The sequence below is a fragment of the Phyllobates terribilis genome, unplaced genomic scaffold (assembly GCF_046119375.1).
Source record: "Phyllobates terribilis strain yellow unplaced genomic scaffold, ASM4611937v1 Scaffold_5__5_contigs__length_657084704, whole genome shotgun sequence".
NCBI classification, from domain to species: Eukaryota; Metazoa; Chordata; class Amphibia; order Anura; family Dendrobatidae; genus Phyllobates; species Phyllobates terribilis.
Window position 1 is genome coordinate 295190287 of NW_027362765.1, and position 27596 is coordinate 295217882.

A 27596-nucleotide genomic window follows, 5' to 3' on the forward strand; every position below is an offset into this window, starting at 1 on the left:
AAAACATGTATTTGGAAGTCGCCTTGCTACACTCATCAGGAGAGCTTTAAACTAGAACAATGTGGGAAGGGAAGCAAAAGGCCAGAAAAAGCCATACAGCTGACAAATACTATTGAGATCTCTGCTACTGGAAGTGGAAAGAAAGAACAAAGACAAAAAAATCTAAATAAAAATATGGGAGGAAGAGAAACCAATCACAAACTAAAATGTTTTTATACAAATGCACAAAGCATGGGCAACAAACAAGGAGAATTGGAACTACTAATGCAGGAAAAGAAATATGATGTCATTGGAATCACTGAAACTTGGTGGGACGATACACATGATTGGAATAAAAGGCTAAAAGGATACAACTTATTTGCAAGAAACAGAATTGATAAACGAGGAGGAGGTGTCGCATTGTATGTTAGAAAAGCGTATATCTGCACAGAGATTGAAGCTTCAGAGACTGGGAGTTCTGTGGAAACTGTTTGGGTAAGAATACAAGGAGAGAACAACGGAAAGGACACCATTGTAGGCATTTACTACAGGCCACCTGGGCAAGCTGAAGATATGGATGAACTCTTTATGTATCAAATGACCAAGTTCTCCAAAAAATATGACGTAGTGGTCATGGGAGATTTCAACTATCCAGACATTTGTTGGGAATCTCTCTCAAGTAAAACTAACAGGTCGAGCAAATTCTTATCCTCTCTTGCTGACAACTTTATCTTCCAAAAGGTAGGGGAGAAAACAAGGGGATCTGCTACTTTGGATCTAATCCTTATAAACAGGGAGGAAATGGTTGAGGAGGTAAAGGTGGCTGGGACCCTAGGAGGCAGCGATCATGCTATTATAGAATTTTGGATAACTAGAGGAGGAAGACATGTGAAGACTCAAACTTCAAGGTTAGATTTTAGAAAGGCAGATTTTAAGAGACTCAGAAAGAGAATAGGAGGGATCCAATGGCTGGATGTCCTTAAGGACAAAAATGTCCAGGAAGGATGGGAAATTTTTAAAAATGAGATTCTCAAAGCACAATCGTTAACAATCTCGAAAAGTAGGAAGAATGGGAAGCATTTAAGGAAACCAGGATGGATGAACACAGAACTTAAACACATGCTAAAAAGAAAGAAAGAAATGTTTATTAAATGGAAAGAGGGAAGCATATCTAAAGAAGATTATAATGCAGTCTGCAGATCCTGCAGGGCACGTATCAGGTTAGCTAAAGCTGACAATGAATTAAGGCTTGCAAGAGATGTCAAAAGCAATAAAAAAGGATTTTGGGGGTATGTCAAAAGTAAAAGAAAAGTCAAAGATGCTATAGGATTTTTACAGGATGAAAATGGAGAAATGGTAAGAGAGGATGTTGAGAAGGCCGAACTTTTTAATTCCTATTTTGCATCTGTTTTCTCTCAGAAAGAAAATGTAACATCAACTGATTTTCACTGTCCTTTTAAAGGAATAGAAGAATCCAAGTTATCTGTAAACAGAAAGATTGTGAGGGAATATTTAGCTAACATAAATGAGTTCAAGTCTCCAGGTCCAGATGAATTACACCCCAGAGTACTGAAGGAGATCGTAGAAGAAATTTTAGAACCACTCTCCATAATCTTTGAAAATTCTTGGAGAACAGGAGAAGTCCCAGAAGACTGGAGAAGAGCAAATGTTGTTCCTATCTTCAAAAAGGGGAAGAAGGTGGACCCAGGGAACTATAGGCCGGTGAGTCTGACTTCTATACCAGGAAAGATCTTTGAACAAATTATTAAACATCATGTATGTAAGTACCTGGATAAGAATGAAGTGATTAACCAGAGTCAGCATGGGTTTGTAACTAACAAGTCATGTCAGACTAACTTAATTTCCTTCTATGACAGAATCACTGACTGGGTGGATCAGGGAAATGCTGTAGATATAGTATATCTTGACTTCAGCAAAGCATTTGACAAAGTATATCACACCATCCTTATTGAAAAAATGACCAAGTATGCAATGGACCAGGCAACTGTTAGGTGGATTCATAACTGGCTTAGTGATCGGACTCAAAGGGTGGTTGTAAATGGCTTCACATCCAGCTGGATGAATTTCTCAAGTGGGATACCACAGGGCTCTGTCCTGGGACCTGTATTGTTCAACATCTTCATCAATGATTTAGATGAAGGAATTGAGGGTAAACTGATTAAATTTGCTGATGACACAAAGCTAGGAGGGATAGCTAATACTAGAGAAGAGAGAGAGAGGATTCAAAAAGACCTAAATAAACTGGAGCAGTGGGCAGCAACCAACAGAATGGTTTTTAACAGGGAAAAATGCAAAGTACTACATCTGGGCAATAAAAATGAAAAAAGCATATACAGAATGGGAGGAATAGAGCTAAGCAACAGTACATGTGAAAAAGACTTAGGTATACTAATAGATCATAGACTGAACATGAGTCAACAGTGTGATGCAGCAGCAAAAAAGGCAAATACAATTCTGGGATGTATTAACAGAAGCATACAGTCTAGATCACGTGAAGTCATTATCGGTCTTTACTCCTCTTTGGTCAGACCTCATCTGGAATACTGTGTACAGTTTTGGGCACCACATTTTAAAAAAGACATAGACAAACTGGAACAAGTTCAGAGAAGAGCGACCAGAATGGTGACTGGTCTGCAAACCATGTCCTATGAGGAACGGTTGCAGGATTTGGGAATGTTTAGCTTGCAAAAAAGAAGACTGAGAGGAGACTTAATAGCTGTCTACAAATATGTCAAGGGCTGTCACATTGTAGAAGGATCATCTTTATTCTCATTTGCACAGGGAAAGACTAGAAGCAACGGGATGAAACTAAATGGGAGGAGACACAGATTAGATATTAGAAAAAACTTTTTGACAGTTAGGGTGATTAATGAGTGGAACAGGCGGCCACGAGAGGTGGTGAGTTCCCCTTCAATGGACGTCTTCAAACAGAGGCTGGACAGACATCTGTCTGAGATGATTTAGTGAATCCTGCTTTGAGCAGGGGGTTGGACCAGATGACCCAGGAGGTCCCTTCCAACTCTACCATTCTATGATTCTATGAAATGTCTGGCTGGCCATAGCGTCCTTCTACATAACATGTGCATCCTCAAGGAGATTATGTTTAAGAAACACTTTTATTATTTTTTTTTAGTTATAGTAATTAAGAAATTAATTTCCACGTGGCTATGATTTGGTATGCCATTGTATCAGATTTTGTTTTGGAGTCATAGGTTACAATGCTTGCTTTCCAATGCTGTCAGGGTATCATAGGAAAGAATAAAATGGGGTCTCCTCCTGGTGCAAATACCAGCACACCCATAACCACGTTCCTTGGCAATAGTCCTTTCTGTTTCTTTGCCACATCTACGTTCATAAACATTAAATGCAACAACATGGTCTGCCATTATTGTTTTTCTCTTTAAATGTCCTTAAAAGATGTCAAAAAGTTTGGATCTGTAGTGTATCATCTTACTTTTGTGACTGCACATTTTTGGTGGTGGAAATTTTTTTAGTAATAGCAAAATGCTGAAATTACTTCTGTTTCCAGTAGGGGGAGCTCACTGCATTTAAATTTAATATTTAGTTCAAGTAAAGCTGCATATAGTACAATGCTGGGAGCTTCCTCCAGTGGTAACTGAAGACACACCAGTGCTCCATCAGTGCTCCATCAGAAATAAAATTATAATCTACTTTATGAATATAAAGAGTTAAATGTGTTGTCTGGTGTTATTTTTTTTTCTTAGGCATAACTTGTCATAAAACAACAGAGAGGCACACGTATCTGTTATTAGCCGCATCAATCCAGGGAAGGCAGATCTGATGGTTGGCGGCAGATCTGATGGTTGGCGCCAGCTCAGGACTGTGCCATGTGGATGTCAAAAGATTGCTGAAGCCTGTGATTGGTTGCACTGGTCAGGTGACTGAAACAACGATTCATCAAATGTTTCTCTGATGGACGTCGTTGTCATCGCTTCTAGAGACAATGCCGGCCACTAGAGCGGCCTGTGCTGGATCCATGTGGGTGACAGGGGTAGCTCTGCTTCCATTTGTTATTTTATAACAACCCATGCAAAAAAAAGAAATGTATGCAGGACATCCCCTTTAAGTAATATATTTTTTATAAGGGACTGTCTCAACATCAATAAGGGTTACAATTGCAAAATACTTGAAAAAAAAAACAAGTAAGTATGCAATTATAATCTTATTAAAAATCCTCTCCGTTCTCAAGAATACAGGTATTTTTTTTGTTTTTGGCCATCGCTGTAGCCTAAGGCTATGTGCCCACGATGCTGAAATGAAGCAGAAAATTTCTGCAGCATTTCTGCATCTCCCTGGCAGAAAAAACGCATGCAGATTGTGCATGCGTTTTTCCTGCAGAATACATGCGGATCCACATGCGTATCCACATGCGTTAACGCATGTGTTTCCGCATGCGGACTGACAAGCACTTTCCAAGCGATAGCATCACTTGGAAAGTGCTTGACAACTAGGTCACACTGTATAAATCCATGCAAAAGGCATGGATTTATATAGTGTGACCGTAAAAATAAAAAAATAAAGCTATACTTACCCCCGATCCCCCGCCGCGTGTGCTGTCGCGCTTGTCCTGGCTTCTTCCGGGTTGCCGGCATCTCGCGAGACAGCCTGCGGTCACATGACCGCAACGTCATCTCGGGTCCTGGAAGATAAGCGCTGCAGGGGCCGCCGGACAGGTGAATATAAGCTTTATTTATTATTTTATTCTTCTTTTTACAGGTACAATAGTACCCAGGTCTGGATGAGAGTCTTCTCTCCTCCAGAACTGGGTACCATCTGCACATAGAGACGCATAAAATCCGCTTGTACAAATGTACAGACATGGATTCTATGCGTCTCAATGCAAGTCAATGGCGGCGCTTCCGCAAAATTAATGAACATGCTGCAGATTTATTTGCGCTGCAGAAACGCTGCGGAAGAATCCGCAGCATGTGCATTGACATTGCGGAATGCCATTGGGGACCATGGGGTGTGGATTACCATGCGTTTTTGATGCGTTTCCGCTGCGGAAATTCCGCAGCATAAACACATGAAAAACGCATCGTGTGCACACAGCCTTACAGCATGGCTGAGCATGAGCAGCGCTTACAAGCTCTTTTCAAAAGAACATTGTAAGCCCTGATGTAATCGTCCTGCTCTCCTCTGATACTGGTACAGCATCCTACAGCGGTGCAACTATGATGCCAGTACAAACTTTGAATCCTTAGGAGTGTACCGCCCCTGGCAAACTAGGAGCCGGGCGATCCCGAAGAGTACACATGAGAAAAACCCTTTATAGCACTGTAAAGGGAAATTAGCTATTGGCTCATAGGCACTATGGAGCTGTAAAGTTGCCAAGAGCGGTAGTCATGACCGAGCTGCTGTCCGGTTGCGCTCCGGCACTTTATATACAGTGTCCCAGTCCCAGTGTGCTGTCAGGAGCAGGGTGCATCACACTCACTTGTAGGCTACAGGTCTCCGCTGTCTCCAGTCCTCCGTTCTCAGCCGCCGCATACAACTCAGGGGACACAAAGTTCATTGTAACAAGTAAACGTTTACTAGTCAGTTCAAGTTCATCAAGTGGTAACACTTGGGATAGAGCACAGCACTTCATATTCCTTACTTTCTTAGCACAACACATCTGCAGCCCTACCATTCGTTCCTCCTTGAGCCTTACTTCGCCCACTGGCTCTGTTAGCCCCGGGGATATCCCTTCCCGTTCGGCAGTGTACCTGGGATCCATTACCTTCCATCTTAGCGTGTCCCCGTCCATCTTCCCTTGTACGCCAAAGGACACGATTTGCCTAGCAGCTCCTATGTCAGACCTTGGGCTCCAGGCGCGACAGTAAAGTCCGCTTGGGATTCTAGTATGGCATACGACTGTCTCGGATGGTAGACACATGCTGACCCCAGCATATATGTATGTATACAGGGTGGGCCATTTATATGGATACACCTAAATAAAATGGGAATGGTTGGTGATATCCATAAAGTTGGATCCAAAATGGCCGACTTCAGAATGGCTGCCATGGTCACCACCCATCTGGAAAAGTTTTCCCCCTCACATATACTAATGTGCCACAAACAGGAAGTTGATATCACCAACCATTCCCATTTTATTTAGGTGTATCCATATATACTGTATATATACTGCTCAAAAAATAAAGGGAACACTTAAACAACAGAATATAACTCCAAGTAAATCAAACTTCTGTGAAATCAAACTGTCCACTTAGGAAGCAACACTGATTGACAATCAATTTCACATGCTGTTGTGCAAATGGAATAGACAATAGATGGAAATTATTGGCAATTATCAAGACACACTCAATAAAGAAGTGGTTCTGCAGGTGGGGACCACAGACCACATCTCAGTACGAATGCTTTCTGGCTGATGTTTTTGTCACTTTTGAATGTTGGTTGTGTTTTCACACTCGTCGTAGCATGAGACGGACTCTACAACCCTCAGAAGTTGCTCAGGTAGTGCAGTTCATCCAGGATGGGACATCAATGCGAGCTGTGGCAAGAAGGTTTGCTGTGTCTGTTTCGTAGTGTTCAGAGGCTGGAGGCGCTACCAGGAGACAGGCCAGTACACCAAGAGACGTGGAGGGGGCCGTAGGAGGCCAACAACCCAGCAGCAGAACCACTACTTCCGCCTTTGTGCAAGGAGGAACAGGAGGAGCACTGCCAGAGCCCTGCAAAATGACCTCCAGCAAGCCACAAATGTGCATGTGTCTGCACAAACGGTTAGAAACCGACTCCATGAGAGTGGTATGAGGGCCTGACGTCCACAGATGGGGGTTGTGCTCACAGCCCAACACTGTGCAGGACGCTTGGCATTTGCAACAGAACACCCGGATTGGCAATGTCGCCACTGGCGCCCTGTGCTCTTCACAGATGAAAGCAGGTTCACACTAAGCACATGTGACAGACGTGGCAGAGTCTGGAGATGCCGTTGAGAGTGATCTGCTGCCTGCAACATCCTTCAGCATGACCGGTTTTGGCAGTGGGTCAGTAATGGTGTGGGGTGACATTTCTTTGGAGGGCCGCACAGCCCTCCATGTGCTCGCCAGAGGTAGCCTGAATGCCATTAGGTACCGAGATGAGATTCTCAGACCCCTTGTGAGACCATATGCTGGTGCGGTTGGTCCTGGGTTTCTCCTAATGCAAGGACAATGCCAGACCTCATGTGGCTGGAGTGTGTCAGCAGTTCCTGCAAGATGAAGGCATTGAAGCTATGGACTGGCCCGCCTGTTCCCCAGACCTGAGTCCGATTGAGCACATCTGGGACATCTCTACCCTTACACCTCATACCACCAGAGGTAGTGCCTGTAGTTATCCGTCAGGGTACAGAGACTTGTAGGCTGAGGACTGTGAGCAGCCAAAAACTGTCCTTGTAAATAGTTGCACTCATCAAAAGTGCCCCCTTATTTGACCACTGAACAAAACCCTTTTGGCGTGGCCGAAGACGTGGTCCAACACCTGGGTCACTGATGCCCTGTAGCCACGCCCAGGACCTACGTTGAGGGTTTTCAGGCGGGTCCTCATGTTACTCATTTTACGCTTTCTTCTGTGAAATGGACACCGGGTTATGGGACTTACTGTAACTTTATTATTGTTATTGTTATTATAATTGTTGTTATTGTTGTAACCTGTTATAAAATGCTTCAGTCCAGGAGTACTGAATTGTACTAGGGGGGAATGTGGCACCCTGCTGTTCACAGGTACCACAGGACCCAAAAGGGTGCATGGATGGACTTCTCCACAAGAGGCCCTCATTACATACAAACACCTCCACCCTTCCACCTCATACCACCAGAGGGAGCCCGTTAGGGATATATATATGGAGGGTGGAGCCAGGCAGTTCAGTTTAGAGTGTGCTGCCACTGAGAGCAGTGAAGACGCAGCACATCTGCTGCTGTGTTCTGATGGCCCTGAGTGTGGCCGAAGGAAAAGAGGAAAGGAGAGAGGAGTTGAGGGGGCAGAGGAGCATCATAGGCTCACCCCGAGTACCTGACATCCGCACCAGTAAAGGTATTGAAGCGAATCCCCTGTCTCTGTCAGTTACTCCTGCTGCGCCATCCCGACTGCACTACAAGCCCCAGCATCACCACCCACCGTCAAACTCTACACTGCCCTGAGGCCCGCTCCACCTGTGGGGAGCTGTTCCATCCTAGCTGCCTAACAACTGCCTCAGAGGTCTGCAGCAGCGCTGGTACAAATTACCAGAATCCACAGGTGGCGTCACGATCAAACTACAAACCCCATATAAACTATCCCCTTTTTTGTTGACCGCCCCGGGCCACGGACCGGGCCAGCCCCTGTGACATATTCCCCCCCAGCATCCATAGGCCCGGACACCGAGTACCCCACTGCCCTGGGGGCACGTCATTTGGATCACACAGAAAAACATTTGTGAGACGCCAGAACAACTGAAAGGATGCTGGAAGAGTGCCTGACGCCATCTGTCAAGCATGGTGGAGGTAATGTGATGGTCTGGGTTTGCTTTGGTGCTGGTAAAGTGGGAGATTTGTACAAGGTAAATGGGATTTTGAATAAGGAAGGCTATCACTCCATTTTTCAACGCCATGCCATACCCTGTGGACAGCGCTTGATTGGAGCCAATTTCATCCTACGACAGGACAATGACCCAAAGCACACCTCCAAATTATGCATGAACTATTTAGGGAAGAAGCAGACAGCTGGCATTCTATCTGTAATGGAGTGGCCAGCGCAGTCACCAGATCTCAACCCCATTGAGCTGTTGTGGGAGCAGCTTGACTGTATGGTAAAAGTGCCCATCAAGCCAATCCAACTTGTGGGAGGGGCTTCAGGAAGCATGGGGGGAAATTTCTCAAGAATACCTCAGCAAATTAACAGCTAGAATGCTAAAGGTCTGCAATGCTGGAATTGCTGCAAAGGGAGCATTCTTTGATGAAAGCAAAGTTTGAAAGAGAAAATTATTCTTTCTAATAAAAATCATTATTTCTAACCTTGTCAATGGCTGGACTATATTTTCTATTCATTTTGCAACTTATTTAATAAATAAAAGTATGAGTTTTCATGGAAAACACAAAATTGTCTGGGTGACCCTAAACTTTTGAATGGTAGTGTATATATGTATATATACAGTACAGACCAAAAGTTTGGACACACCTTCTCATTTAAAGATTTTTCTGTATTTTCATGACTATGAAAATTGTACATTCACACTGAAGGCATCAAAAATATGAATTTACACATGTGGAATTATATACTTAACAAAAAAGTGTGAAACAACTGAAAATATGTCTTATATTCTAGGTTCTTCAAAGTAGCCACCTTTTGCTTTGATGACTGCTTTGCACACTCTTGGCATTCTCTTGATGAGCTTCAAGAGGTAGTCACCGGAAATGGTTTTCACTGCACAGGTGTGCCCTGTCAGGTTTAATAAGTGGGATTTCTTGCCTTACAAATGGGGTTGGGACCATCAGTTGTGTTGTGCAGAAGTCAGGTGGATACATAGCTGATAGTCCTACTGAATAGACTGTTAGAATTTGTATTATGGCAAGAAAAAAGCAGCTAAGTAAAGAAAAATGAATGGCCATCATTACTTTAAGAAATGAAGGTCAGTCAGTCCGAAAAATTGGGCAAACTTTGAAAGTGTCCCCAAGTGCAGTTGCAAAAACCATCAAGAGCTACAAAGAAACTGGCTCACATGAGGACCGCCCCAGGAAAGGAAGACCAAGAGTCACCTCTGCTTCTGAGGATAAGTTTATCCGAGTCACCAGCCTCAGAAATCGCAGGTTAACAGCAGCTCAGATTAGAGACCAGGTCAATGCCACACAGAGTTCTAGCAGCAGACACATCTCTTCAACAACTGTTAAGAGGAGACTTTGTGCAGCAGGCCTTCATGGTAAAATAGCTGCTAGGAAACCACTGCTAAGGACAGGCAACAAGCAGAAGAGACTTGTTTGGGCTAAAGAACACAAGGAATGGCCATTAGACCAGTGGAAATCTGTGCTTTGGTCTGATGAGTCCAAATTTGAGATCTTTGGTTCCAACCACCGTGTCTTTGTGCGACGCAGAAAAGGTGAATGGATGGACTCTACATGCCTGGTTCCCACCGTGAAGCATGGAGGAGGAGGTGTGATGGTGTGGGGGTGCTTTGCTGGTGACACTATTGGGGATTTATTCAAAATTGAAGGCATACTGAACCAGCATGGCTACTACGGCATCTTGCAGCGGCATGCTATTCCATCCGGTTTGTGTTTAGTTGGACCATCATTTATTTTTCAACAGAACAATGACCCCAAACACACCTCCAGGTTGTGTAAGGGCTATTTGATCAAGAAGGAGAGTGATGGGGTGCTACACCAGATGACCTGGCCTCCACAGTCACCAGACCTGAACCCAATCGAGATGATTTGGGGTGAGCTGGACCGCAGAGTGAAGGCAAAAGGGCCAACAAGTGCTAAGCATCTCTGGGAACTCCTTCAAGATTGTTGGAAGACCATTTCCGGTGACTACCTCTTGAAGCTCATCAAGAGAATGCCAAGAGTGTGCAAAGCAGTCATCAAAGCAAAAGGTGGCTACTTTGAAGAACCTAGAATATAAGACATATTTTCAGTTGTTTCACACTTTTTTGTTAAGTATATAATTCCACATGTGTTAATTCATATTTTTGATGCCTTCAGTGTGAATGTACAATTTTCATAGTCAGGAAAATACAGAAAAATCTTTAAATGAGAAGGTGTGTCCAAACTTTTGGTCTGTGCTGTATATGTATATGACTCGCCCCGTGGGGCACTCGGAACCGGGCTTCAGTGGGATGATGGGGGTAGTAGTGGCAAACTGATCCCGTGGCTCAGGGTGGTCAGACCAAATGCTGTGGCAGTGTATTTGTAGGTTTTGAATGTCCGACTACGCCACCCGTGGATTGCGGTCAGGGAGGACTGCCGCTGCAAGGCAGACCGCTGAGGCTGATGTAGATATGCAGCACAGGGATAGGATAACTCCCCACGGGAAGAGTGTAGCCTCAGGGCAGTGTAATAGGATGCTGGGGGTGATGGTGCAGGCGCAGCATAAATCACACAGAGTCAGTGATGCAGTCGAGGGTCTTTTACTCACAGTTGTTATCCGAGTCACTTCTGCAGGGAATGACTGCCCGAGCCGAGCTGCGTCCACCAGGTGAGGAGCTCGGTCAACCCCCAGGCAATTCAGGAGTATGGCACAGGACCCCCTTCTGTCCTTTCTCTGGCCTTTCGTGCCCCACCAGTGACCACACTTCTGTCCAGCTGCCTCAGGCCTTCTCTTGGTGAAACCTGTCGCCGGTTTCCCTGACCCTATGTGGTGCCTTCCTTGTGGATGTAGCAGGGGGTCGCACCAATAGATGATCACGACCTCCGGTCTTTGCCTGAGGGATGATTTACCTCCACCAACTTGGGAATCCGGTACCCTTATTCTGCCCGACCCTTCACCCGTTATCTCGTGGGTTCTTAGGGTCCCTTCTGCCTTCTTGTTTCTGGAGCCTTTCTACTCCTCTGTCTGTCCTCTTTCCTTCCTTCTCCTTCTTCTCTCCTCCCTCAGGCTCCGGCCTCTGTGCTAGGCCTGCCCAGGGAGCAGAGCCCATGCACCAGCTCTGCTCCCTGCCTTCTCTTCTCACAGAACTCACTCCTAAGATGGCCCCCACCTTTTATCTGCTTCACTGTGTCTGAGCTCAGGTGACCTGCAACCAATGAGCTCCTTCCTATGCCCCAGAAACCGTCCCCTTCTGCTCCTACATCACTGGGTTTTCCTCCCCCCTCCCCACTCCAGCCAGGGACATAGTCAGTTGTGCCTGCATATATATAAATGGGAGCACCGTAGAGCTGTCCCCCGGAAATGGGGTGTGTGTGGTGTGTGCAGCTAACTGAGCCCTGGTCCACACTCCATCATTACCTGGGAGTGGAATATCTCACCTCTGGTTGAGGTGCAATACCCCTGTAGCAACCGAACCCTCGGGGCGCTACATATACATATATATGTAGATTAAATTCTTCATCACCCTAAACTGCCAGAAACAAGATAACACCACCTAACCCACTTTAGACCAACACCAGCCACGTAAGGCCACGTTCACATGTTCAGTATTTGGTCAGTATTTTACACCAGTATTTGTTAACCAAAACCAGGAGTGGGTGATAAATACAGAAGTGGTGACTTGTTTCTATTATACTTTTCCTCTGACTATTTCACTCCCGATTTTGGCTTGCAAATACTCATGTGAAATACTGAACAAATTCTGAAAGTGTGAACGTGACCTAAAGGGCCGTAATTCAGTTGTAAACCCTAATATAAAAGTCCTGGGTTTGTATAGGTGGATTTGACTTATCAAAGCATACTTATTCTTAAACCATATATTTTCCCAGTAGACAAAACAGAGGATCCTGATGTCACGTGGCTACAGCTACTCCTGGTCTCATCTGGTGGTTCCATGGACAATAGATTGAAAGATTTACTCAACAAGGTGTGAGTCCACCTAGAGCCTCCTGCTACTTCCAAAATGGGGAACCACGATTAGTTCTTTATTATGGACAATACTCCAGGATGCTAGGTCTACAAGAGCTGCGATCTCTTCATAATGGTAAGAAAATATATTTATTTGTTTATTTATTTTACTCACTTATATAGCGCTATTAATTTCACAGCGCTTTACAGACATTATTGGCACTGTCCCCATTAGGAAATGCTTTATTTTAATGAGTAAATATCAATAGGTAGCAGATTAAAATTTGAAATGACATCCATGTATGTTCTAGGGTGCTACAGTCATGTGAAAAGTAAGTAGTAAGCTTATGCAGTTCTTATTATTTTCCACTGTGTGGCATATTGACACTTGATGTTTATTCAAACAAGATATAAAAATTATGGAACTAAGCAAAAAATAGACTATGGACTTCGCAATATTTATTAACCCTTTCACGATATCCAACGTACATGTATGGCACTGCGAGAGGTATGTTCCCACAAACCACGTGACGATCGCGCGGGCTCGCTCCGAGCGCCTGTTCAATCAAAACGGGTGTCAGTGCTATATGAGAGCTGGAACCCTGTGGCAACGCCCATGATCGGTGCTAGCTCTGATAAAGGGCGTTTAACCCTTCTGATGCCGCTGTCAATAGGAACAGAGACATCGATCAGCATAGTGGGGGAGGGATTGTAATCACGTTGTGTATTATATCATCGATCAGGGCAGGAAAAGTTTATGTCCCATCCTTGAACAAGGTAAAAAAGAATAGAAAAAGTTGTAAAAAATGTTTAAAATATAAAAAAGCACAAAATAAAATATATGTATATATATCTATATATTTTAATCCAATAAATAAATACAGTACTGTACAGCCACATATGTGGGGGGGGGGCGGTATTGCTACATTCAGCCGCAGTTGAATGACAAAGTTTCGTGACATTTTTACCCATTTTCTCGTGCGAAAATGTAAAATCTGGGGCTAAAACTAATTTTTTGTGGCAAAAATTTAATTATCTTTTCTTCACTGCCCAATGGTATAAAATTCTATGACCCACATGTGGTGTCCAAATGATCACTGTACCCCTTGATGCATTCATTGAGAGATGTAGTTTGTAAAATGGAGTCACTTATGGGGGGGCTCTGTTGTTCTGACAGGGCTCTGCCAATATGACATGGCACCCTCAAACCATTCCAGCAAAATGTGCACTACAATATTGTGCTCTGTCACGCACAGTGTAGGAAAGACAAAGTGCGACACGAAGGGATGAGGGGAAGGGAGCCCAGACACTAGGGAAAGGGGGAAGTGGAGACCTCCTAGGCTGATCTACAATCACCCTGTCTACCCCTACCGTCCCTATATTGGTTCCTCACCAATCGCCGCACATGAACCTATCCCTGTATTTCCTTAGCGCTTGGCCCTAGATAGGGAAGGGGGGTTGAGCGCTAATCGATCCCCACTCACAACTAAAGACAGCAAGAGGAGACAGACACGGGGGAAGTAGCTTAGCTTGAGTTGACTTCAGAGAGATGGCAAACTTGTCCTCTTAGCCCAGAGAGGAAGTAAGAACAGCACTTGCTCCAAGCCTTCACAAGGGGTCATATGAATATCACCATTGCCTCCCTATTGCCGACTGAAAGTACTTAAACACCCAAGCCAGGGTGTTAATTAGCAAGAGGAAGGTAGCCGCTTGGTCCTAGAGTGAGACAGATCTAAGAAGGTGTCTGTAATGCCAAACGAAGAGATCTCCTACAACCAACTGCAGAGCGACTGTCTGTCACATCTGACACACCCGTGACATGCTCCTTCCCTTCTGAGCTTTGAACTGTGCTTGAAAAGTAGTTTTTCACCACATATTGGCGAACTCAGGAGAAATTTCGAAACAAATTGTACCATTCATTTTCTCCTGTTAGCCCTTTTGAAAAATGAAATATTGGGGCCAAAGCAACATTTTTGTTTAAAAAATTATAATTTTTCATTGACTCAGCCCAATGTTATACAATTCTGTGAATCGCATGAGCATTAAAAATGCTCACTACTCTGCTAGATGAATTCCTCAAGAGATTTAGTTTCCAAAATGGGGTCACTTGTGGGGGTTTCTGCTGTTTTGGCATGCCAGGTGCTCTTCAAATGTGACATGGCATCCACAATCTATTCCAGCCAAAATTGTGCTCCAGAATTCAATTTGGGCTCCTTCCCTTCCGAGACCTGCCGGGTGCCCACACAGTTGTTTTCCACCACATATGGAGCATCAGTGTACTCAGGACAAATTACAAATTGTATGGTCCATATTTTCCTGTTTCCCTTGTGAAAATGAAATATTTGGGGCTAAAGCAACATTTTTGTGGAAAAAATGCATTTTTTCATTTTTACAACTCAACATTATAAAATTCTGTGAAGCAGCTGTGGTTTTAAGGTGTTCACCACACCTCTGGATAAATTCCTCGTAGGGTGTAGTCAAAATGGGGTCACTTGTGGTTGGTTTCCACTGTTTAGGCACATCAGTGGCTCTGCAAATGCGACATGGCTTCTGCTATCTATTCCAGCCAATTTTGCCCTCCAAAAATCAAATGGCGCTCCTTTTGTTTTCCATAACATATTGGGTATCGGTGTACTCAGGAGAAATTGCACAACAAACTGTATTGTTTATTTTCTCCTGTTAACCTTGTAAAAATATAAAAATTAGGGCTAAATGAACAATTTTGTGGGAAAAACTAAAATGTTAATTTTTTCCTTGGGGTCCCTAAAAATGATTTTGTAAATTTTGTTGGAAAAATGAGAAATTGGTGATAAGCTTTAAACCCTTCAAAAAAAATATGTTTAAAAAATTATGCCAAACAGGCTATCCCTGCATGTGTCTCAGCTGTCTAACAGATGTGACACATGCAGCCGCAGCGGCTGTTACTGAAATACCAAGCACGCCGAAACTACTCGGCGAGTACCCTAGCCTGCTTGTTTAAAGGGTTAAACGAGCACACTCGCTCATCACTAATAGTGATTTTATCAAAACTACAGCAAGCAGCCCAGTAAGTTACACATCGCTGGAATCTGGGTCTATGCCTCTACATATTGTTGCTCTCTGATTACGTAGCAAAAACCTGGTGACATATTCCCATTAAAAGGGTTGACGCAAGTTCATAAATGGGTTGTTTGTTTTGACAAGTGTAGCACCCTGAGGATTCGGCTGCTACAGGGGTATTGCACCTCAACCCAGAGGTGTGATATTCCACTCCCGGGCAAGGATGGAGAGTGGAACTGAGCTCGGTAGGCTGCATGCACTACACACATCCCATTTCCGAGGAGCAGACCGACGGTACTCCCACTTAGAAATGTGCAGGTACGACCGAGTCTGTTCCTGGCTGGAGTGGGAGGGGGGTGGTACATCCCAAGTAGTGTAGGGGCAGATAGGGGGAGCAGCCTGGGTAAAGATAGGAGCTCATTGGGTGCTGGTCACCTGAGCTCACACATAGAGGGTGTATATAAGGTGGGCACCAACTAAGAACAGGGTCAGATGCAGAGAACAAGTCAGCAAGCAGAGGAAGAGGAGAAGAGAGAGACCCAGAGTGAGAGAGGAGAAGAGAGAGAGAGACCCAGAGGGGGAAACAGCAGAAAAGGACTCCAAGATCCCAACTTAAATCCCCGGGTGAAGAGTCGGCACAGGGTACCGGAACCCAAGCTGGTGGGGGCAGAAAACACACCCCAGCCAGAGACCGGAGACCGTGGGCAGCGTTTGTCACGGTCACCCATCACATCCACCCCGAAGGCACACCACATGAAGGGTCAGGGAACCCAAGGCCAAGGGTGTCCCAACAGAAGGCCCGAGGGAGCTGGACCTAGGTGGATCACTGGTGGGGACGGCCAGAGAACGGGACAGAAGGAGAGCTCAGGGCCACGCTCCGGACTTGTTTGGGGGTTGGCTGGATCCAGGACCTGGTGGACGCAGCACGGCTCGGGTGGTCACTCGAAGCTGGAGTGACCAGTACAACATCTGCAGTAAGTAAACACCCTTAACTGCACAACCCGACTCTGTCTTCATTGCCGTCTGCACTGCACCACCACAACCCCCATCCTCTGCACCTGTCCCCCCTGAGGCTATACCCCTCCCGTTGGGGGTTATCCCACCAAGCTGCGCACCCACCATCAGCCTCAGCGGACCCTGCTGCAGCGGCGGCCACAGTGACCGCATCTCAACGGGTGGCGTAGTCGACACAAAAGAACTCTTAATAACATCTGTAGGACTGCCACATAACACTGAGCTTGACGCCCTGGGCACGGGCCGGGTCACAGCCGCTCGGATACAACAACCCCCCATCTGATCCGGTGCCGGGTATTCCCCTCAAAAAGGAATATGTCCCAGGGGGCGCGTCACAAGCACTTTGCAATTTGCTTATTAAAAATCTTCTCCATTCTGAAGAATGGAGAATTATTTAATGTTATAGTGTATAGCGCATTGCACATTGCAGTGCCAGCCTGGCCAATTACCTAGGCAGGGAGTGCACTAAATGAGCAGGCTCCATGCTTTAGAGCAGTGTTTCTCAATTCCAGGCCTCAGGACCCCTCCAACAGATCCGGTTTTCAGGATCTCCTTAGTATTGCACAGGTGATGGAATTATTATCAAGGCATCAAAAAATACCACAGGTTCTCTCACCTGATCAATGCTAAGGAGATCCTGAAAACCTGATCTGTTGGGGGGTCCTGAGGACTGGAGTTGAGAAACACTGGCTTAGAGGGTGCTTGCTTTGCCCTGCAACTAGCAGGATAGCAAGATCCAGCCAGCTTCAGTCCCCTTACGCATCTCCCATGTTGCAGTGGCAAAGCTGGCAAAGAGCACAGTTGGGACCAGCAGCACAAGCATGCCTGTCAGTTTTCAAGCTTACTGAGCTACCGGCAAAGAAGAAAGCCAGGAGTGGTGCGCTCCTGAAGCCACATCCTGAAACAACCCTGAGAATACTCAAATTAGATATTTTGTGGGAGGTATAGAAGCAGGAGTGATGGAAGTGAGGTTTGCATGTAAAAAAAACTTGATGGCCCAGATAAAAAAAATTCTATAGAGGAGTGGAAATTTTTTTTCCCCAGTTTATTTCCTGGCTGAAAAATAGGAATATATGATAATGATTATAGACCATAAACACTTAAGAGAAGCACACACTGAAGGCTGTTTCTAGTTAAAAGGTTTTAGATATTAAAGATGAAATTAGTATGTTCATAAAAATGGCATGTCTGTGACTTGTTTGATTAGTAAAGCCTAGTTGTTGTTATGTTTTTAAACTACTCTTTTATCTTTATACCCTTTATTATTTTAGGTCAAATATTAATATGTCTACATATGTTAAGCATAAAAATGTTTTAAAGAGGACCTTTCATCAGTTTTAGCATGTTTAACTGGCCACATCATAGTATAGTGGCTACAGAGCTGAATAAAACATATTTTTTATTTTATTCTTCTCTCTTTCCATTGTGGAGACATTAGCTTGTAAAGTTTAGGTTATCGTTTATGATAAGCCTAATGTGGCATTAACAAAGATTCTTCTCTGGGAGGACGCACTTTTTGCCCTCCTTGATGTTGACCAATTATAAGCAAGATGTGTGATGCAGGGGAGAAAATAAATGCCCCAAGAAGATAAGAAAAACATGCTTTCTCCTCTGAGATCTAATGACAAACAGCCCTGAACTCTGCACCTATTGTGTAGCATAGAGCAGAGCTGAGTGTGATTACAAACACCTACAGCAGCTTTCCTCTCACTGTAGTCAGTGTGGAGGAGGGTCAGAGCTGACAGTGTTGTGAGAGGAGAGCTGCAGCTGCAGAAGTATTTATAATCACACTCAGCTCTGCTCTATTTCCCCTCCCACCACACTTTACTGCCCTGATATGAAAACTAGAGGTGTTTGTAATCATACTCAGCTCCACTGTACTCTATACAGTAGCTGTATTCTACAGAGTAACTGCTGAGAGGAGGGCTGTTTATCATTACATATAACAGAAAAAAAGCACAATCTTTTGACGTTCTGAGAACCTGTTCTTTTTTCCCCTCCTTCCTCTTTTTTGACACCTCCTGCTTATGATTGGTCAACATCATGCAGGGGAAAAAGTACACAACCCCAGAAACAAATCTCTGGTAATCTCCCTTTGAGCTTATCATAAATTATAACCTAAACTTTACAAGCTAATATCCCTGCAACGTATAGAAGAAATGAAAAAATAAAATATATATTTTACTCAGCTCTGCAGCAACTACTCCATGATGTGGCCAGTTTATCATGCTAAACCTGGTGAAAAGTCCTCTTTAATGTGATATTTTCAATTTATAAATTTCTTCTCTATTGTCTGTGTTTGACAGAAAAGGAAGGAGTGCCAATTAAACGGCTAAAACATGGCACCAATTTCCATAGCTTGGCAAGGGATTTAGAGGAAGGAGGGACCAGACTTTCAGAAGAAGAAAAATCAAGACTACTTGACAAAAGTGACAATGAAGCCGATAAGAAAGATTTCTTGATGGGAATGGCATCTGGATTTAGAAATGTGGTATGGAAAAGGGTAAAGGCTGAACTGCAAGAGGTGAAGAGGAGCGCATTTACAGAAGTGAAGAGAATGAGGAGTGCCGGAGATCGGAGAGGTAGTGCCTTCTCACCTGTGCCTAGTAGAATGGGAAGTAAAATAAACACAACGTTCAGGTCTGGAAAGAGTTTTAGAATCAATGATTTGAGAAATTCTGTGAATATACCAGCAGACCATGGATATAATAACTTTTTAACACAACATGAATATGTGCCATTTCCTAATTCTTTGGCCATCCTCCCTCTCTCTGAGTTGTGGCCTAAATGTGAAACACCATCATCACCACAGGTTCTACCACCAACATTCACAACCCTGGGATCTACAGCACAGATGTGGTGTGCCAAATGCAGACTCTCTTTCCACATGACTTCAGACTTGGTCCTACACATGAGACTGCGACATAAGAAGGAGGCAGGATTTGAAACCCAAAGCAAAAGACCAAGAAAACTACAATTATCGTGTCCTGTTTGCTATGCCTACTTCAGGGAGCGCCATCACTTGTCACGTCACATGACCTCCCATTGCTAATGGCTAACTAGTATTTTTTAGAGGGACATCCATAAATTCTATGCCTTGTGTTGATGCTGGCTTCTTGACAAGTCTTAAAATGTATTGCCCTGCTTATTTTTAGGCTATGTTCACATAATAGTTTCCAGATGCGTTATTATATGAGGCAAAATTGCAGCGTTTCTATAAGATTTAGTCCTTGCTTACAATGTGAGAACCATCCTCATTTCCTTTTTAAATATGTGACCTATTTAGGGTCCTGACCCTATGACCACTGATTGGCTGTACAAGCCAATGGTTGGTTGTTTCCTGGCCTGTTTAACCTCTTAATGACCACGGATATGCCTTTTAACAGTGGTCATCAAGGGTCCTTATTCCTCAGCGCTGCTTTTTAACGGCGCTGAGGAATAATGGTAGTATATGAAATTCCCTCGGGTGTCAGCTGTATGTGACATCTGACACCCTGCAGTATTGGCCCCGGCCTGTTTTCATGCCGATCGGGGCTGCTTAACCCTTTAAATAGCGATGTCAATCGCAACAGGGGTATCTAAGTCGTTGCAAGGGGGTCACAACACCCCCTTAGTAACCATTGGACCCACACGATGAGAATCACAGGTCCCGATGGTTACCATGGTACCCTGAGATCATATGATGACCTCCGGGTACGGTGGCCTGTGAGACCCAGTTATAAACTGGGTCTCACAGGCATAGTTAGTGAGACACTGACAGTCTCATGCACTGCAGTACACGAGTACTGCAGTGTCTGAGACCAGTGATCAAAATAAAAATTGTAAATGTCTCTCAGTGGGACTTGATGAATAAGTAAAAAAAGTAAAATAAAATATGTAATAAAGTAAAAAAAAAACACAAAAAAGGGCACACATATCACTAAATTCCATGTTGCTACACAAAACGCAGCGTTTGTGATGAAACAAAAATAAACAAAAAAAGTACACATAATTAGTATCGCCGTGTCCAGAACAACCCACTTTATAAAACTGCCATGCTATTTATTCCATATGGCGAATGCCATAAAAAAAAACACAGATGCCAAAAAGGTTGCTTTTTTATCATACTGACTCACAAAAAAAGTGAATATAAAGTGATCAAAAAGTTGTATGTGAAAAAAAAATTGCATAAATCAAAACACCAAACTGTCCCGCAAAAATCAAGCCCTAATATGGCTCATTCGGCAAAAAAATTAAAAAGTTCCAGCTCTCATAATATGGTGATGCAAAAACAAATTCATTTTTGTAAAATATTGCTTTTAGCAAATCATAAAAAAATATAAATCTGTAATCACTGTTATCGTACCGACCCGACGGACAAATCTGTCTTATCACTTTTACCGCACGGTGAACGGCACAAAGAATAAAAAATAACAACAATAACTGAATTGCTGGGTTTTATTCATTCTATGTTTGAAAAATCGGAATAAAAAGCGATCAAAAAATATTATGTGCACCAAAATGGTAGCAAACAAATCTGCAACTCATCCTGCATAGAATAAGCCCTATAAGCTCTGTTTGCCAAAAAATAAAAAAGTTACAGCTCTCAGAATAAGGCAACGAAAAAAACTACTTTTTATAAAAAATCATTTTTACTGTGTGATAGCAGCAAAACCTAAAAAAAACATATAAATCTGGTATCGCTGTAATCGCACCGACCTAAATAATAAATCTGCCTTATCACTTATACCGCACGGTAAACTGCGCAAAAATCAAAATAAGAACTATTCTTGTACTGCTGTCTATTTGTTAATTCTACCTCCCAAAAATCGGAACAAGGCATTTATCCTGCACTCTCCGCTGAGCGCTTACGTCTGGGTTTCCGTGTAAATTCCACAAAACCGCGATTCAGACAAAACCCCTTACAGAACCACTCACATATGAGGCAGATTGAGTCACTTTGGACTGGTCAATGTTCCATCGTTTTAGGTGTCTTTTTAGCGCACAAGTGTGGACGACCACAGATCTGTGCACATCTAAAAAGATGGATACTACCGGATCAGACGCCAAACGGACTCCAAAGTGTCTCCATCTGTCTCATTATGGCGGGTGGTTTCGTCTGAATTGCATTTTTGTGGGATTTACACAGAAACCCCGAGGTAAGCGCTCAGCGTAGAACATAAGAATGTGATCCCAGCCTTATTCTGGAAGTCATTGAAAAAATATTATGTACCCCAAAATGTTACCAATAAAAAACAAAATTTATCCTGCACAAAACCAGCCTCTGCTCAGGTTAATCATCTGTCACTGGAACTATAGGGGGTTCCCACGTAACTGGTAGAACAAAGACTCTGGGAAAAGCGACATGGCTCCCGCCCCCTTAAATAAAATCCAGTAAATTCTCCCAAATCCAAATGCCCCCCTCCTTCTGAGTCCCTCTATGCCTAAATCGCAGTAAGTGGCCACATGTTTGGCATTATTATAGTGGGGAGAGAGCACTCACCAATTTACAGGGTGCGTATCGCTACATAGCGCTACAATATATAGGGGCACAATGTATGGGCACTAAGCTGGCATATTTGCAATTCTCCAGAAAAAAGCCTGGCGTGGATGCTACAAAATAGTCACTGCAGCCGTAGATGAATTAATTGAGAAGTGTAATTTCTACAATGGCGTCACTTTTGGGGTTTTTCTGCTGTTTTGGCACCTTTGGGGCTCCGCAAATGTCACCCACAAACTATTCTAGCAAAATCCTTCCTTTTCAGTCTTGTCATTTGGCCTAACAGTAATTACTGACGACATATGGGGCATCACCACGTTTGGGAGAAATTACGCAATAAATTATGGGCTCCAGTTTCACCTATTAACCCTCGTGTACCTGACAAATTTGCAGCAAATACAAAACTTACATTTTTAGCACAAAAATGTCATATTTCCACCTCTCAATGTTGTAAAATTCTGTGAGGCACCCATGTGTTCAAAATACTCACTACACTCCTTGAGGGGTGTAGTTTCCAAAATGGGGTAATTTGTATGGGGTTTCCATTGTTTAGGCACATCAGGGGCTCTCTAAACACGACATGACAGCGGCAGACCATTGCATCAAAGTTTGAGTTCCAAAACATCACTCCTTCCCTTCCAAGCCCTGCTGCATGCCCAAACAGTAGTTTTAGCCCACATATGGGCTATCGGCGGACTCAGGTGAAATTGAACAACAAATTTTGGGGACCATTTTTTCCTTTTACCCTTGTAAAAATAAAAAATTGGGGGCTAAAAGTACATTTTTGTGGAACAAATGTGATTTTTTATTTTCATGGCCCTACATTATAAACTTCTGTGAAGCACCTGGGCTGCTCACCACACATATAGTTACATTACTTTAGGGTGTAGTTTCCAAAATGGGGTCACTTGTGAGGTTTTTTCACTGTTTAGGTACATCGGGGCTCCCCAAACGCGAAATGGCGTCTGCTCTCGATTCCAGCCATTTAGATGCTCCTTCCCTTCCGAGCCCTGCTGCGTGCCCAAACAGTAGTTTTACTCCACATATGGGGTATCGGTGTACTCAGGAGAAATTGCACAACAAATTTTGGGGTCAATTTCCTCCTGTTACCCTTGTGAAAATAAAAAATTTGGGGCTAAAGTAAAATTTGTGTGAAAAAAAGTAAAATGTTCATTTTTTTCTTCCACATTGCTTAAGTTACTGTGAAGCACCTGAAGGGTTAATAAACTTCTTGAATATGGTTTTGAGGGGTGCAGTTTTTAGAATGGTGTCACTTTTGGGTATTTTCTGTCGTATAGGCACTCCAAAGTCACTTCAAATGTGATGTGGTCTCTAAAAAACGGTTTTGTAAATTTTGTTGGAAAAATGTGAAATCGCTGGTCAACTTTTAACCTTTCTAACTTCCTAACAAAAAAATGATGTGTCAAAAATGATGCAGATGTAAAATAGACATGTGGTAAATGTTATTTATCAACTATTTTGTGTGACATAACTCTACGGTTTAAGGGCATAAGAATTAAAAGTTTGAAAATTGTGAAATTTTCTAAATTTTTGCCAAATTTCCAATATTTTCACAAATAAATGCAAGTCATATTGAACAAATTTTACCACTAATATGAAGTACAATATGTCATAATAAAATAATCTCAGAATCACTTGGATCCGTTGAAGCGTTCCAGGGTTATTACCACATAAAAAGAAACTGGTCAAATTTAAAAAATGTGGCCTGGTCATTAAGGTCAAAATTGGCTTGGTCAATAAGGGGTTAAATAAGCTGACCAGACTTCTATGTGCACAGAACATCATGTTATCAGCACCACTTCTGTTTACACAGGATAACATGCTGCTGATAACAATGATTTTAGGTTTCCTCAAAATTTGTAATCCATAATCCGTACTAATTATGTACTTAGTGAAATGTCAGTGTATTAACCGCTTCCAGACCGCCCACTGTACATAAACGTCGGCGCTGCCTGGGCTCTGGGCAGCGCCGATGTTTATGAACGGTTGGTGGTCCCGCAGCCCTCAGGACCCCCAGGGTCCTGCAAGTGCTGCGGTTGCGGTTCAGAGTGACAGCTCTGACAGGGGACATCATCGGGACCTGATTGGATCAGGTCCCAATGATGTTAACCCTTTGCTATCTTCTATATGCCGCAATCTATAGTGATCGCGGCATTTAGAAGATAGTGAGAGGAGAGGGGGTCGCCCACTTACCTCTCTGACCGCCCCCTGATGTATTCCAGAACCTGCCGTTGTTATGGCAGCTGGAGGTCACATGACCGCCTCCAGATCTGCCATATATGGTGTCCTGCTGAGCTCAGCCTGCAGCTGAAGTCTAGCAGGAGACAGACAGTGTGAAACTGTCAGCAAAGCTCTCATGCAATGCAATACATGTCTATTGCATTGCATGAGAACAGTGATTAGAAAAATAAAAATTAATGTCCCATACAGGGACTAAGTAAAAATGTAAAAAAAAAAGTCTAAAAAATGTTTTCAAACTGTTAAAAAAAATCACAAAATAAATAAAAATAAATAAATAAAATATTAAACCAATAAATCCGTTTATTTATGCAAAAACAAAAAAAGTACACATATTTTGTATCGCCGTGTCCGAAACAACCCGATCTATAAAACTGTCACACTAATTAACTCCTTCTGTGCACACTGTAATAAAAATAAATAAAAAACGGAGCAAAAAACTATGCTTTTTCATCATATCGCTGAACAAAAAGTGGAAAAAAATGCGATCAAAAAGCAAAATGGAAATAAAAATGGTACCGCTGAAAACGTCATCTTGTTCCGCCAAAAAAAAGCCGCCATACAGCTCCATCAGCCAAAAAATAAAAAAGTTATAGCTCTCAGAATAAAGCGATGCAAAAAAAATATTTTTTCTATAAAATTGTTTTATTGTGTAAAAGCGCCAAAACATAAAATAATATACAGTAAGTGTAGTATCGCTGTAAACGTACTGACCCGAAGAATAATGCTGCCTTATCACTTTTACCACACGCAGAACGGCATAAAAAAAAAACTCAAAAAACAATTCCTGAATTGTTGGTTTTTGTTAATTTTACCTCCCAAAAAACGGAATAGAAAGCGATCAAAAAATGTCACGTGCCCAAAAATGGTACCAATAAAAATGTCAACTCGTCCCGCAAAAAACAAGCCATCACAAGACTCTGTCGGCCGAAATATGGAAAAATTATAGCTCTCAAAATATGGCGATGCAAAAACTAGATTTTGCAAAAAAAAGCGTCTTTTAGTGTGTGACAGCTGTCAGTCATAAAAACCCGATATAAATCTGGTATCTCTGTAATCGCACCGACCCGAAGAATAAAGTAATCTCATCACTCATACTGCTCGAGGAACGGCGTAAAAAATAAATAAAACCAATTCTTCACCTGCTACTGATTTGTTTATTGTGTCTCCCAAAGATCGAAGTAAGGCTCTGCTCACATTTATCCTGCGCTCTGCGCTGAGCACTTACACCAGAGTTTCCGTGTAAATCTCTGATATACGTGATTCAGACGGAACCCATGACTTAAGATTCCCTGTAATGAGGCAGATATAGGCCACTGTGGATGCCATCTGGCCTGTGATCCCACGGTGTCAGTTTTTTCAGGCGTGCATAAAAGTGCGGTTGGCCACAGTTTTGTGCACTTCTGAAAAAAAGGACACCGCTAAACAGAGGCCAGACGGAGTCCAGAGTAACTCTGCTGCCTCATTACAGTGAATGGATCCCGCAGGGGTTTCATCTGAATTACATCACTTGGAAATTTAGATGGAAACCCCGATGTAAGTGCTCAGCCTAGAGCGCTGGATAAATGTTACGTAAAATGTTCCCAATAAAAGCTTCAACTCAGTCCTCAGTCCACTCAGGTCCGTCATCTGTTAAAAATATAAGGGACTTCCAAGTTACTGGTAGCAGAAAGGCTCTGGAAAAGTGAAATGGCCCTTGCCCCCCAAAAGAAATTCAGAAAATTTTGTGCTCCCAAATCCAAATGCCTATTCTACAATAATTTGTTCTCCAGTTGTCAAATAGCGCTCCGTCCCTCCCAGATCTCGCCGTATGGCTAAGCGGTACGATACAGCCACATATGGGGTATTGCCACTTTTAGAAGAAATTGTGTGACACATTTCGGCACCATTTTTACCCATTGCCCTGTGTGAAAATGTAAAATTTGAGGGTAAAACTTTTTTTGTGTTAAAAATATAATTATGTTTTCTTCACTGCCCAATGGTATAAATTTAAAAATTAAAAAATACTCACTACTTCCCTAGATGAATTCCTTGAGAGGTGTAGTTTACAAAATGGGGTCACTTGTGGGGGTTTCTGCTGTTTCTGCATGTCAGCGACTCTTCAAATGTGACATGGTGTCTGCAACCTATCCCAGCCAACATAGCGCTCCTTTCTCTTCCGAACCCTGCCGTACACTAAAGCAGTGGTTTTCCCCCACATATGGGGTATCGGCGTACTCAGGAGAAATTGCACACCAAATTTCATGATGCAATTTCTCCTGTTACCCTTATGATAATGCAAAATTAGGGGATGAAAAACATTTTTTGTGGGATAAATGTGAAAATTGTATTTTTACGGCTCAATATTATAAACTTCTGTGAAGCACCTGGGGGTGCAAGGTGCTCACCACACATCTAGATAAGTTCCCTAAGGGGTCTAGTTTCCAAAATGGTGTCACTTGTGGGGGGGTTCCACTGTTTAGGCACATTAGGGGCTCCCCAAATATGACATGGCGTCCGCTAATTATTCAAACAAATTTTACATTCAAAAAGTCAAATGGCGCTCCTTCCCTTCCAAACCCTGCAGTGTACCCAAATAGTGGTTTTCCCCCACATATGGGGTATCAGCATATTCAGGAGAAATTGCACAGCAAATTTCATGGTGCAATTTATCCTATTACTCTTATGATAATGCAAAATTAAGGGATGGAAAACGTTTTTGTGGGAAAAATGTGAAAATTTTATTTTTACAGCTCAATATTGTAAACTTCTGTGAAGCACCTTGGGGTTCAAGGTGCTCACCACACATCTAGATAAGTTCCCTAAGGGGTCTAGTTTCCAAAATGGTGTCACTTGTGGGGGGTTTCCACTGTTTAGGCACATCAGGAGCTCTCCAAACGCAACATGGCGTCTGCTAATTATTCAAACAAATTTTACATTCAAAAAGTCAAATGGCGCTCCTTCCCTTCCGAACCCTGCAGTGCGCCCAAACAGTGGTTTTCCCTCACATATGGGGTATCAGCGCGCTCATGAGAAATTGCACTACAAATTGTTTATTCCATTTTTTCCTCTTACCCTTGTGAAAATAAAAAAATTGGGTCTAAGGTAACATTTTTGTGAAAAAAAGTTAAATGTTCATTGTTTTCTTCCACATTCCAAAAATTCTCGTGAAACACCTGAAGGGTTAATAAACTTCTTGAATGTGGTTTTGAGCACCTTGAGGGGTGCAGTTTTTAGAATGGTGTCACTTTGGGGTATTTTCTGTCATAAAGGCCCCTCAAAGTCACTTAAAATAAGATGTGGTCCCTAAAAAAATGTTTTTGTAAATTTTGTTGGAAAAATGAGAAATCGCTGGTCAATT

At 43.0% G+C, this 27596-nt stretch overlaps 1 long non-coding RNA gene across 4 annotated transcripts in view; it reads left to right on the plus strand.

Moving 5' to 3' along the window:
- LOC141271140 (uncharacterized) overlaps positions 1 to 23611 on the plus strand; it is a 78392-nt gene extending 54781 nt beyond the window's left edge. For 2 of the 4 annotated variants that reach the window (XR_012321842.1, XR_012321845.1), the window contains 2 exons: positions 12387 to 12601; positions 18825 to 23610. This is a non-coding gene — a long non-coding RNA (uncharacterized lncRNA). Of the gene's footprint in view, positions 1 to 12386; positions 12602 to 18824 lie in introns of all 4 variants that reach the window. The other 2 variants (XR_012321843.1, XR_012321844.1) reach the window with 2 other exon arrangements.
- Positions 23612 to 27596: the final 3985 nt, after the last annotated feature.